This window comes from Balaenoptera physalus, assembly GCF_965194825.1.
Source record: "Balaenoptera physalus genome assembly, chromosome: 7".
Lineage (NCBI taxonomy): Eukaryota > Metazoa > Chordata > Mammalia > Artiodactyla > Balaenopteridae > Balaenoptera > Balaenoptera physalus.
Window position 1 is genome coordinate 58,714,827 of NC_138886.1, and position 13,537 is coordinate 58,728,363.

Consider the following 13,537-nt stretch of genomic DNA (forward strand, 5'->3'; position numbering starts at 1 on the left):
CATGACAGCATGTTAAATCTGAGGAGGAAATGTCTCATTCTTGCTGCCTGTGAACTGAAACACATACACACTACAAATTTAGAAAGCCAACAAAAGGAGGGGGAGGGACCTTTTTTGTCCCATCCTCACTGAAATCTGTTATGCTCTGGCAAGTCCTTTTGTTCCCATTTTCCGAATAGCATAGGATTTATCTACATAAATATCCATCTCACCTCGCCTGGTTAAAAAAAAAAAAAAAAGGTAACACTTGAATCTAGACACAAGGTTACACTACTCAAATATTATGCAAACACTTTTCAGTTGAATTAATTTTCAAATATCAAGTCCCTTATTTGTATCCCTGGGCAGTGCAGCCTCTGGTACCAGCTCATTTTGGTGCCGATTATGCATGCTTTTCTAGAGAAACACATTATCTGAGCCCCAGGAAGATGGGAGGCATTCCAAAACAGCATAGACAGTGAGGACCTTTATTTGCCAACTAACTTTTTTCCCCCATTCTCTGATTTACAACTCAGGGTGTTAAAGAAGAACACAAAGGGTTTTCCCACACAGAAATAACCTTTATGAAAAACCTGCAAACGACATCTTAATTACACTATTTACCAATATAGACTGCATGACGAAATAAACTGAAACATTTCTTGCTGCAGCTTGCTTTCTTTTTTTCCTAATTTAACTGTTGCAGGCAACGTCATAGCAATTTAAGTTGGTTTTGTGACAAATTAGGAGGACACTTATTTTAGAAGGAAAATCAACCAATAATGACTGCCTTGGCACATGGCTTTTGTTCAGAGCATAAACAGAAGCTGTGGCTGACAGCTGAGGGACCCAGTCCCCTGCTATCCTTAGAACACATTTGCAGATACCCAAGGCCTCTTGCCAGACTGAGGCATGTAGTAACCTCCCTTGCCATCCAACAGGGCTGCACTGACCAGCTTATGCTGAACACAATCAAAGGACACTGTTTTAGGACCTCCTACAAGGTTGGGCCTAGCTTTAGATGCTAAAAATACAGTTTTAATTATTAACAGTTCCAACAAGGCAATAACAATGGCCTTTTAGCATCATTCTGAACTATCAAGGTATAACCCCAAGCACTTCAAGTTTTGGACACATGCCCGAAAGTGTTTTTGTTAGTGACCCCAGATCATTAGGAACGGAAGAAAATGCTTCTTTTGTATTTGTGTAACAGGAGCGTTTGTGAATACACGCCAGGCCACATGTGAGAATCTGGATGAACTTCATTTTCCAGAATTAGAAAAAGGGCCTGTAGATTATCCTGGGATAAGCTTTTATCCAACACCAAATGAAAAGATAAAGGCTCCGGGATGCTAAAAGTTAAGCGATGCATGCTACTTCTTTCCCTGAATCATTATATAACTAGCCATAGTGACTAATTTAATCAAAGGAAATGTTGCTTTAAAGTTCTCTGCAGCACCTTTGTCAAATTTTACTGTTTGAAGTCTTTGGTAACCTAGTGAGAGTCCCAGCTGCTTTTTGAGGTGGATCTAAAAATGCCATGAAAGTAGATCTCCTTTCAAAGCTGGGAGGGAAAAAACAAAACGCAAGAGGAGTCTAAAGGGATGGGCTGCAATTAATAATCAAATATGTATCAGTTACTCTAATTCATTAAATAAATGGCCTTTGGGGTTGTCGGAGTGTCTTTTTAAGGCAAAATAAACTATAGAGAAAGATAAAACCAGTGTTTAAAATCTGCAAAGCAAAGCAGTCCCAACACTTACAGAGACTGAACTAAAAATGGAAAGCATTTGGGAATATAGACATTATTTTTTTTTTAATTTTTATTTATTTATTTATTTATGGCTGTGTTGGGTCTTTGTTTCTGTGTGAGGGCTTTCTCTAGTTGCGGCAAGTGGGGGCCACTCTTCATCATGGTGCGCAGGCCTCTCACCATCGCGGCCTCTCCCGTTGCAGAGCACAGGCTCCAGACGTGCAGGCTCAGCAATTGTGGCTCACGGGCCCAGCCGCTCCGCAATTGTGGCTCACGGGCCCAGCCGCTCCGCGGCATGTGGGATCCTCCCAGACCAGGGCTCGAACCCGTGTCCCCCGCACCAGCAGGCAGATTCTCAACCACTGCGCCACCAGGGAAGCCCTAGCCGTTATTTTTTAAAGAGTCCATATGAAGGCTGTGCACCCCTTTACTAATCAGCCGAAGGTTTTAACAGTCCAACTGCTTCTACCAGTGCCATGAACTCTCTCATACATTCCCACATGCTGCATCTGCCTTAAGGATCCCATTCAGTCCTGTAGCATGCCTTTCTTCCTTCCCATGCTAAATGGTTGAGCCTTGCCTGAGAAAATCACAGCACTGTAAGGGCTAGAGCCATTGCAAATTCATGATCTACAGCCTCAGTGGGACCCTATGTCACCTCTCAATTATCTGCCCACCCTTCACCACTCTCCAGAAGTCTGCCCTGCACCGGCCTCTCCCCTCCAAGAGATTGATGCTCTTGCCTCCCACTTCGAGAGAGAAAATAATGCCATCCAGTGTGAACTTGATGGCAGTCACATCCTATCCGCTGTACAAGAATTTCTAACACAGAGACGATTTTTCCCTTCAGTTTATCCTCTTCCAGACCAATTGCTTCACTTGTTTTTCTAATCCCCCTCTCACCATCATAAACAATTTGCTATATCAATTATCCCTGCTCTGTACACAATCAACATCTTCACTCTCTCCCTAATAGTTACTTCTCTTTAGAACAGGATCTCTTCCAACTGATACATTGAGTCAAATCATTCTTTCTTTAGATTCCTATGGGGAGAGGGAAGTCGGGAAGGGCAAGATAGGGGTAGAGGATCAACAGGTACAAACTATTATGTATAAAACAAATAAACTACAAGGATATATTGTACAGCACAGGTATTATGGCCAATATAGTATAATAACTTTAAATGGAATATAATCTACAAAAATTTTGAATCACTACGTTGTGCACCTGAAAATGACATAATATTGGAAATCAACTATACCCCCCCCCGAAAAATGTTGCACCCCAGGAATCCCCACAGTCCCTGGAGAAAGAGGAAGGCTGGATGACCGTAGCTCAGACCTTGCCAAACAGAGTCAATTACTCCCTACTCTATACTACTGTGTTCCTTTTAAATATTTCCATTGCTGCACATTTCACACTACTTATATTTTGTTCATCTTCCCTCTCCCCTGCTAGTCTGTAAGACAAAAAAAAAAGGCATGACCTGTAAAGCACTCCTCTAATATGTAACTCTAACCAAGGATTATGCCTCAACTGAAGTTTACTGAATTACCAGTGATTTTAGGGGATTCAAGTATATACCTTTTGTATATGAATATATTTTGGTTATGGCCAAAATGCAGGGGAAAAATACATATGAATTAGGTACCTACTTAAAGAAATTATTGGCTAAAGTCTATGAATATAAGCTAGGGTATATAGATAGATAGAAAGACAGATAGATAGATAGACAAAGATAGAAAGAATATACACACACACACACAAAGATTTTATTCCTTCTATCAAATTCAAACACTGATGGATATTTTAAAAGATTTTCACTTCTTCATAAGTACTAAGGGTTGTAATAAAGAAAAAGTACCTTACTGAAGTAACCAATAATCATTCTTGGTAAAAAATAAACTTAATACATGAATATGGTAATTGGTTTCCCTTCCTATATACTTAAACACATCCTTGCATTTTAGCCATGAGGATGGTATTATTATTCAAGATCATTAACTTGCCAAGTCTGCTTCTCAAGTTGATCCTGGTATGTGATATTATTAGTTCTCCCTCTCTTCTCTCTCTTTTTTTTTTTTTTCCTGTTAGATATTTTACCCCTAGTATCTTAATGGGTCTTTTTCTTTTTAAAGCAAGTTGTTTTTCTTTTTAAAGCAAAACGATTTCACATATTCACACATAGAACAATATGAATTTATTCAAGATTCCTAAGCATAATTTGGAAAGGTAATTGGAATTATATTAATGATAAGCAAGCAATGAGAATAAAAATAAATGATCAATAGTTTAAAAAAATAAAACAATTAAGGAAAGATGAGAATATATTTATCACCAAGTGATAAATCCAGCCCAGTTGAGGAAGTACTCAATTCTCTGGTTATCCAAAAATGCATGGAAGGTTTTATAAGTAGGGAGATTTCACATGTGCTGTTTTTCCTAAAGCACCCAAATAATCTACGAACACAATCTCTGCTTTACTCCCCTGTCCCTGTGGGAAAATTTATGAGTAGAATGCATACTTTAATGGCAGAAAGGCTAATGTGCCTTTTGGGGCCAGAATTTATTATAATTTAGAGTTGAAATAGCAAAGCGCTCAGCAACACAATTTGCTTTTAAATGCACAATGACCGCCTCACCCGCAAATTATAAAAAGCATTTTCCAGAAATAGTGAGCTTTGTTTTACCCACTTTAGATACTGAACTTCTAAACTTTAAATTTTAAGCAACAATAATAGGAATATGAAGGTATACACATCAAAACATAAAGGAGATTAAAAAGCTTTGAAAAAGTCAATCAATGATGAATGAGCAGATATATTTCAGTCACTACCAAATGGCCCTGGAAATGCCACATACGTGAACTTTTTCACCATTTTCACATTTCTTTTACTCCCTGGAGCATGAACCCTCTTGACATTTTCTATCTCCTTGAAATTATTTTTTTGCTTCTTTTAATATCCCTTTCACCCCCCTCTTTTATATTATCACGCCTTTGACAGGACTTGCTTATCTCTTGATGTGCTTTATTTAGAAAGACTCCTCACTGCTGGTCGTCCCAAACTCATGCAATCCATTTAACTGACAGTACTGTTCAGTGAAAGCACAGCTGCAATCAGGCCATGATCCTGCTCAAGAATCTTCAATGGCTCCCTACTATTGCCTACTTAATATATGGCCAGAAGCTTTGTTGAAAGAATTTATTAAACATAATCTTATATGTTAGGCTCCTAATTCACCTGACATGACCACAATTCTTACTACTGACAAACGTGTCAGAGACTTTGCCAAAAACATCATAATTTCATTATATTTTATTTCAAAATACTGAGCACAGCCACCTGCAACAGAATCACCTTTTGTTGCTTATTAAAAACACATATTGTATGTTTCAGTCCAGATTTGAATCAGAACGTCAGAGTAAGGGCTGGGAATCCGTGTTGCTAATATCTCCAGCAGATGATGTTTAAGCATACTAAAGTTTTAGAACTTTTTGTGTATTTGTTAAGATTTCCATTCTTCTGAAATAATTTCACCAAAACATCTGCTTCTTGAAAGCCTATTCCTCCTTCAAGGCTATCCCAAATGTCCTCTCCTGGGTGAGGTCTTCTCTGATCCCTAATCAACTATGATTTCTAAGGATTCTGAACTCCTTTATCACTGTTTGACCTCTCTCATGGCGAGACGCAGATTTACTTTGAGCTTAAGGAAGCTTAAGCTTCAGGGCCCTTCACTTGCATAGACTACGCATGTCACACTGGCATGAACAAACGATTTGTAAAATTTGCAGTAATCAGATATTTCACCCCCAATCACTTTAACACTACTCATACTCCCTGCTTCGTGCAGAGTAGTGTTAGAGGGGCTATAGGCAACTTTGGGGGGGGTCCAGGCAGGGAAGGTAAATCGGGATACATTTAGTTTGGATTTATCAGAATATATGATTGTGGTTCATGGCTCAGTTATTGCTATTGCTGGTCATCAGGTATAGAAACAGTTTCTAGGTCTATTCCTACTGCTCATTTTATCAACTCATCCAGCTCCTTCTATGAGGACACCAGTGACAAAGTGGTCGATTCATGTCATAAATTCAAGGAGTATTATGACTTGTCACTGTGCAAAAAAACTAGAATGCCCTGAAATATCACGGAAATTATATTACCAATAAAGTCATAAAGCTGACTAAAAATTTTTAAACTATCAATTTTAAACGTACAAATTTTCATCAACATTGCTATTGGGAGGAGTGAACAATTTTTCTATTCTCCATATGAAAAACGATATTACAAAACTGCCAAATAAGGAAGCAATGGAGGATTATAACTGGAAAAAAAAAAAGGAAATTGGGGCTTCTCTGGTGGCGCAGTGGTTGGGAATCCGCCTGCCAATCCAGGGGAGATGGGTTCGAGCCCTGGTCCGGGAGGATCGCACGTGCCGCGGAGCAACTAAGCCCGTGCGCCTGCGCTCTAGAGTCCGCGAGCACATCTACTGAAGCCCGCGTGCACCTCAACGAAGAGTAGTCCCCGCTCTCCGCAACTAGAGAAAGCCCACACGCGCAGCAATGGAGACCCGATGCAGCCAAAAATAAATAAATAAAATAAATAAATTTATTTTTTTAAAAAAGGAAATTAATTTTACAGGTATGGTGAGGAGTTAAAAATATATATATATTTTTCTAGATTTTTATAGGATATTTGTCAGCTTTCTAAATTGATAAATTATCTTCTCATTCTAAATGATTTGAATTGCTGACCTTACTCATGTATTCATAATTTTAAATTATTTTTCTGAAAACAAGTCCAGCAAGTTGTATAAGCTTAAGGCCTCCAAACTCTATAGCCACCCTTTATCTTGCTCCTGAAAATAAGCTGCATGATATCAATTTATACGCTCTTATCTCAACTCTCCTCCAAAATGATATACTGCAGAATGGGAGGGCACGCTTCTTACTAAATTTTATATCCCCTGGAAATCTCATACTGGCTTAAAAAAATAGCACCTAGTAGTCTCTCATTAAAGATCTATTTCTAGGCTTCCCTGGTGGTGCAGTGGTTGAGAATCTGCCTGCCAATGCAGGGGACACGGGTTCGAGCCCTGGTCTGGGAAGATCCCACATGCCGCGGAGCAACTGGGCCCGTGAGCCACAACGACTGAGCCTGCGCGTCTGGAGCCTGTGCTCCGCCACAAGAGAGGCCGCGATAGTGAGAGGCCCGCGCACCGCGATGAAGAGTGGCCCCCGCTCGCCGCAACTAGAGAAAGCCCTCGCACAGAAACGAAGACCCAACACAGCCAAAAATAAATAAATAAATAAATAAAGATCTATTTCTAGCAAACTGATTTATTTCTATGGTCATATCAATTTACAGATTCTACTTCAAATAATTTCTCATTATGGTATTAGATACCCTTTCATAATAGTTTAAAATAAATTCTCAGAGTTTCTAAATATAATGGATTCATTTTCTCTTGACCAAATTCTCGGCAGAAAAATACTGCTTGTTTTTTTAATTAATTATGTATAGGGAACACGTTTTGTTCCTTTATGTCTCTTCCAAATATCTAAATTAAGAGACTAATGTAGAAAATGTAAAAGTTGTACTGATATTTTTTTCCAGCTTAGTTTGGACCTTGGCACGTTGCCTAATTACCACATAAGTGAATACCCATTAATAATATGTATAGTATTAGAGGTGATAGTAGTTTAATCTCTGTAAGGACTGATGTTGTTCTTAGGTCTACTATTGTGGAAGCTTATATACATATAAGAATCTAAATTTTAACTCTAACTATTAGCTGCAATAAATGACCAATATTGGTAAACCCACATGTACTATGTGAGAACTGGTGTGGTTCCCTCTGTTGCACTCACATTATGTCCTATTAAATTTCTCTGACCTTTCCCATTAAGGCTATTTTTCCCAGAAACTATGTACCGAGAACCTCCATGAGTAGTTCTTAATAAGTTAACTATCAAGAAAGATATTTTTCTATTAATATCAGTAGCCAATACAAGTCTATTACAAAAAATGATTTCAGTATTTTCTCTGAGTGGTCTAGACTCTCATATGTATCTTCCAAGTTCCTTAAAATGATGTGAATTTGGCGCTGCAATTACTTTTGCAGTTTTCTTTATCATTTGGATAAGAGCACATTTGAAGAAGAGAGGTAATGCCAACTCAGAAATTCACCTCTTTTCTATCTATATGGAAACCCAGCCCTAGTTACAAAGGTTGAGGTGGTCTCTATTGCTACCACTGGAGAATACATTCTTCAAGGAGCTTTGAATGTTCAAGCCCTTCCTTGCTACTGTAACTAATATCCAAAATGGACAAGATAAATACATAAAATTGTAACAGATCTCCAGACAGTTAACTAAAATGCAAATTACGCTCTCAAATCCAGCTTTATTGTCGATTTTTACATAGTGTCTGTTCTAATTATTCAAGAACTGATTGTTTTCTCTGCAGGCCTTTTGCTTCCTTCATCCTTAGGAAGACTTGTATTTATTCTCATCCTTCAGCAATTTCAAAAGAGGCAAGTGAAAGAAGAGAGACAAAAACGAAGACAGAACAATTCTTTTATTAGCCACCTTTTACAAAAGCTTGATTAAGAAACATGGTCAACCCAATTGCTGATGTGATTCTCAGGGAATATCTGGGGATTTTATTACAGCTATTAGACCAGGATGGGTCTTGGAAGTGAACTCTACCTGGACCCGGGTATACCTGTTGCTCAGAGACTCTGGGCCTGAGCCCTGGGCCCCAGTGGCCCTCTGCTCAGCTCTCAAGCCACTAGCAGGCTCCAGGAACCATATCCATTTGTAAATCTGCAGCACAGTGAACCCCAAAGTCAATGAAGTTCATGATCAGACACCCTGACTTGCCCAGATGTTATCAAATGCAGATGACTGTAACCGCAGAAGCTTTCTGTCAAAACTCCAGGTCCATGTTTAATCCTGAGTAGATTTTAACTTAGTTTTCATTTATATTTATAACCACATCACACTAGTTTTTACCATTGTTCTTAGCTTACTAATAGTCCCTTTTTTAATTTAGCTGGTCCAAGGATTTTTTAAAAATATTATTTTTGCCCTAGGCATACTATAGGTAATGCATTTTTTGCTTTCAAACTATTTTTAAACCTTGAGTCTCATGGTTTCGGTGACTTAAAATCATTTGAGAGAGCTAGGATTTTCCTTCTTTCAGATTATTTTCATACTTTTAAGTTTTACTGTTTTAATCATAGTGAGTCCCTGTAATTTGTATTCAGTTCTGGAGATATTTTGAGAGTGTCATTGGAGTCACCATATAAAAGGCCTCCACCAAAGAGTTATCAAAATTACTAGGCCAACATGTACGTTAACCTTGTAATAATGTATCACAAAAAATAAAAGGAAGGAGGGAAAAAAGAAAACAGAGTTCACGTTTACGAATCAACTACCATGTCCCATGAACATAACGTAGGATTTCATGAACTTTAGCATATTCGAGCTTCACTGCAGTCCTACAAAGTGCGAAGAAGCTGAGACTATAAATGAATGGTCCATCACATTAATTCCTAGCTTATCCTTTGAAACAACCAGATGCTTATCATCACAATTAGCTTTCATCCAAAAACTAAGTTTACCTTACCACCATACAACAGATTGTACTGACTCTATGTAGAAAGATAAACTTCAGGAAGGAGACCTTTGATACTGTGACTTTACTGACCTAATGGCAAAGTAAATTAAACTTGGAATACTCAGTGATTCTAGCAGAGGAGTGCATTCTATAAAATAATATGTTGAGTCTGTTCAGTCTCCAAGACTGTCTTTTCTTAACCAATAATGATGCAAAGGGTACATTTTTTTTTTAACCCATTTAAATCCAGTGAAGAAGGGAAGATGATTAGTATAAAATGAAGAGAGGAGTGCCCAGGTTTAGAGTCTCTCAACTGCCTCCTGATAAACAAAGGTGCTTTAATAAATACCAGTAGTAGGTCTGCCAGCTCAGCGAGACTAAGCCACGTGAAACCATGCAAGGTTCTCACTGGCACACACAACTCAGTTTCCATTGTACCTTTACAAATGGCTTACAGATGGTAAGCTCCAACTTTACTCTCCTTCCATGAAGACTGTTTCATCAACACAAATCAATCAAATTTCACTTTACTAACATCCACTATTCCATAAATCTCCGCTTGAGAAATGCTGCCCAGCTGAGAATTATCAGTGGCCTGCTTCTCTGAAGAAATAACTGATAATTTTTTAAAAAAGAAAAGATTTTTTCTTCACCTAAAATGGTATCTCTTTAAACAAAAACCTCACAAGCAAAAAATATTATAGTCTCCCTACTTTCAAAACTAATTAACTGTGACAAATAAGAAAATAAATAATTATTCTAGAAATATGTGTTAATGCCTGATAAAGTCCAAAGAAAGAAATATTCAGTTTCAAGCCTCCATGCTTTTACTCAAGCCATCCCCTCTACTTTATATATATTTTGTCCCTATTTGTTGAAAGCTAAATTCTTACATGAGGTATAATTTATAAGTTAAAATGGATTTAAAGAGGAGAAAATGAAGAAGGAAGATGCAAGGGCAATTTCAATCTGAGCAAAGGCAACGAGAAAACAAAGTGCATGACTTTTAAGGAGAATGGCAAAGTTGACCTGAGTGGTTGAAGCATGAGATGGAAATACATGTATGAAGGGATAATGGGAGATGGGCTGAGAAGAAAGGCTGAGAGCTCTGCTCTCACTGTGCACCTGCCCACAAAGTCTGTAAGGGATGCAATTAGGTACTACATGATCCAGTCGTTTCCCAAGTATTGGCTTTTTGGTCCAGAAAATAGACACCTTATTCAAAGTAGTCTATCGGATATTCTTTCTCAATACTTTAAGATATAAGTTACCAAAAAGCCAGTCCCTGGTCGGCTGTATGGATTTACAGCTGCTGCAAGCAGAAAAGCTCTCAAAAGAGGAGACAGAGGGAGGTCAAAGAAAGGCAGAGATGAAGGAAATTGTGCCATCCTTTGAAGCAGATGTTTCTGAACAGGGAGGAACAGGACTTATCTCCCCATTTTTGGTAGCCATGGCCTGTTGAAGGTTCTGGAATGGTTTGAAAAATGAATTTCTTTCAGAGAATGCTGAGACATTTTGGCTGCAAGTATCTTGAAAGATTATGCTGGCCAGATGGTAGCTACCATTCCAGAGAAGTCATGAAATGTTCCAACTCAAAACTGACTTAAGACAGGAAAACTTGAACATATATTTTATGAGCCAAGATACTACAATATCCCATCAGGACTCTTCCAAATTTCACTTTTTTGCTATCACCATGACAAGCAGCATTTTAAAATAATAATACTAAATAAAAACCAGTCAAGAGGAAAGGTTTCTAATACTCTGTATCCAGGGTTATGTTTCTTAAGATTTCTATGACGTCCAACTTATTGTACACAATGTTCTGAAGAAAAAAGTTACCTAAATTTTACACTTCCCAGATTCCTATACATGGGGTCTTGGACCAAAAAAGACTCCAGAGAATAATTGGTTGGGACAAGCAGTGAAAGAAGGGAACTCCATGAAGCAAATATGATGTTACTCACAGCCATTTCATTTTAAGGGGATTTGTCTAAGAACAAAAGAAGACTTAAAACTTTAAAATTTTCTACCTAAGTTATTATATGTCATAATTAATATCGATCTTCTTTGGGATTATTAAAATTATTCCTCGTCAACTATCATATTTGAGCTTTAGGAAGAGTATTCCGATGGTGGGGTAAAGGAAGAAGTCACCGAAGGAGAATGAATTTAGCAAGAGATCGGTGAGGAGGATAATTTAATAACACTCTACATAGTACAAGAACAAAAATGATCTAAATAATATCATCTAAATTGGTGGAGACATCCTGTGTCCTGAGGTCCACGTCCAACCCAGTCATCATTTCCTAATGAATGGAGAATATGTTTTTCGGAAATAATATTCTGAAAAAGCCAACATACCTGTCTCAGTTTCTCCAAATATTGGCAAAACTTGATTGGAATCTTTCTAGAATGTAACATAAACATGTTCTTTTTTCCAGACAAGGAATACCAAAATGAACTTCACACGTATCTTCACAGTTTAAGGTCCTCATTTTGAACTTTCCCTATATAAGGTCTATGTCTACTTTGTTATTTTCTATCACATATTTAATGACAGCGCTTCACTTTTGTGTCCACACAGATCCGTATCCTCTTCATACCCTGATTTCAAGGTGTGGTGTCTAACCGTGCTGAAGAGAGTGGGGAGCCAAGAAAATGAAGAAAAGGATGCTAAAGAAGAATCAATAACCTAGGCTATTAAAACCGTATGTCTAAAGGGGGTTTATTTTTACTGCTACAAATATCAAAAGGTTTGTCTGTTTTCTTTTGTTTTATTTTCCTACTTTTGATAATCTGTGGCTCAGTACATAGCAGTGTTTTTGAGGGTGAAGCCCACTGGTGGCAAATGGCTGGGTCAGATGCTTTAAAAAGGAAAACCTCCACCTAAATTAGCTGGACTCCATACAAGGCTGTTTCCCACATTCCTGTCTCCTGTTACATGTCTGCTTTCTTGGTTACTGATCCTTAGCTCCCATTTTCAGCTCTCTCTCTGGCATTCTCCCCCCACCTGGCTTCTAGCCTCTCAGGGAACTTCTGGTTTTGACCCTGGTTGACTGTCATGATTCCACCTCTGAGACCACAAACTGAGCTGGACTTGTTCCTTCTTCAGCAGTCACATCACACACCCTATATTTGATCCTGCTAAGCCCTACACTGTGTCAGGAACATCAATTAAAAAACAAACCTACAAAGGGGTAGGATTTTATATGCGAGAACTCCTGGCTTCCAGCTTTTTCTTTACCTTCTTAAATCTAACTCTTTGCATCATCTTAGAAGATCTTCCCCAGCTCTCACAGCTGACCCGGTGAGTAGTTACAGTGAGGCATGTGACTCTGAAAACCTTCATGTAGCATCACTGAGTTCACAGAATCCTCTCATATTTATCACTTAAGTGATACACACACACTAACACATGCGCTCACTCTAGCTCTGAAGGATGTGATATTATATCCTTTTTACAGATGATGAATCTAAGGCTTGTTGTTTTCAAAGTCACACAATTTTGTAGCTGTAGAGCAGAGTCACAAGTCCAGATTCCGTCTACAAATTCCCTGCCCGTTATAGTAAACCAGGCCCTTACAAGCTGAGGACACAAAAATGATGTGGACATAAAGATCTACTGATCTATTTTGAGTTTCTGGAACCAATTCCAATGCGTCGGAGGCAGGGGGTTTCCCCACATACCACCAAACAATTCTCAGGACACCAGCAGAGTGTCTAAGAATTCAACTAAATTCTGACACTATCTACCCAGAGAGAACATCGGATTCCACAGGTGAAGGGCTCAGTCCCACAAGACCGCCCCCCACCCTAACACTTGAGATACCAGCAGCAAGTCCAGGTTGTCACCTGTTCATCTGACATACTGGCTGGAAGTTAGAGGTTCCCATGACTCCCTCCTTGGGTTTCACTGATTTTGCTGGAACGACTCACAGAACTCCGGAAACCCATTTGCTCACTAGGTCACCAGTTTATTGTAAAAGGATGTAACTCAGGAACAGCCAGATGAACGAGATGCACAGGGCAAGGTATGTGGAAAGGGTGCAGTGCTTCCTTGCTCTCTTTCCAAGGGCACCAGTCTCCCATCATCTCTGACTGTTCACCAACCCGGAATGTCTCCAAACCCTGATCTTTTGGGTTTTTATGGAGGCTTCACTAGATAGGCAGGACTGA

General features: G+C 38.7%; 1 protein-coding gene and 1 long non-coding RNA gene across 6 annotated transcripts in view; one reads left to right on the plus strand and one right to left on the minus strand.

Annotated features, from left to right (window-relative positions):
* Nucleotides 1-13,537, minus strand: part of PTPRD (protein tyrosine phosphatase receptor type D) — a 2,148,784-nt gene that overhangs the window by 331,192 nt on the left and 1,804,055 nt on the right. The window lies entirely within an intron of this gene.
* On the plus strand, nt 1,995-9,608 carry LOC309664294. Its single transcript, XR_014265717.1, has 2 exons — nt 1,995-6,767; nt 7,066-9,608. It is a non-coding gene; the product is annotated as an uncharacterized lncRNA (long non-coding RNA).